The following is a 228-nucleotide window of genomic DNA, read 5'->3' as shown; positions in this document are numbered from 1 at the left end:
CCCCCCGGCCAGCCTTCGGGAACCCAGCCGCCCCCGCTGACAGGGTTCTCAGCGGGCCCGAGGCCCGGCAAGCGCGAAGGCAGCCCCCCCCCCCCCCGACCCGAACCTGAAGCTTGAACGGCTCAACCCTCCCCGCCGCCACCGGCTCCTGCATGTTACCTGCGAAGGCAGGCTCCCCTCCACCAAACCTCTCCGAGCGCCACCGCGCCCAGCGTCCAGCTCACCGGG

At 73.7% G+C, this 228-nt stretch overlaps 1 protein-coding gene across 1 annotated transcript in view; it reads right to left on the bottom strand.

Annotated features, from left to right (window-relative positions):
• TBCCD1 (TBCC domain containing 1) overlaps nt 1-228 on the bottom strand; it is a 25,445-nt gene extending 25,217 nt beyond the window's left edge. Inside the window, exon 1 of the mRNA XM_008591238.1 lies at nt 160-228. The gene's annotated coding sequence lies outside the window, so the exon portion shown is untranslated. The remainder of the gene's footprint in view (nt 1-159) is intronic.

The sequence above is a fragment of the Galeopterus variegatus genome, unplaced genomic scaffold (genome assembly GCF_000696425.1).
Source record: "Galeopterus variegatus unplaced genomic scaffold, G_variegatus-3.0.2 Scaffold6778, whole genome shotgun sequence".
NCBI classification, from domain to species: Eukaryota; Metazoa; Chordata; class Mammalia; order Dermoptera; family Cynocephalidae; genus Galeopterus; species Galeopterus variegatus.
The sequence above is the reverse complement of the archived record's forward strand: the minus strand, read 5'-3'. Positions and strand labels throughout refer to the sequence as shown.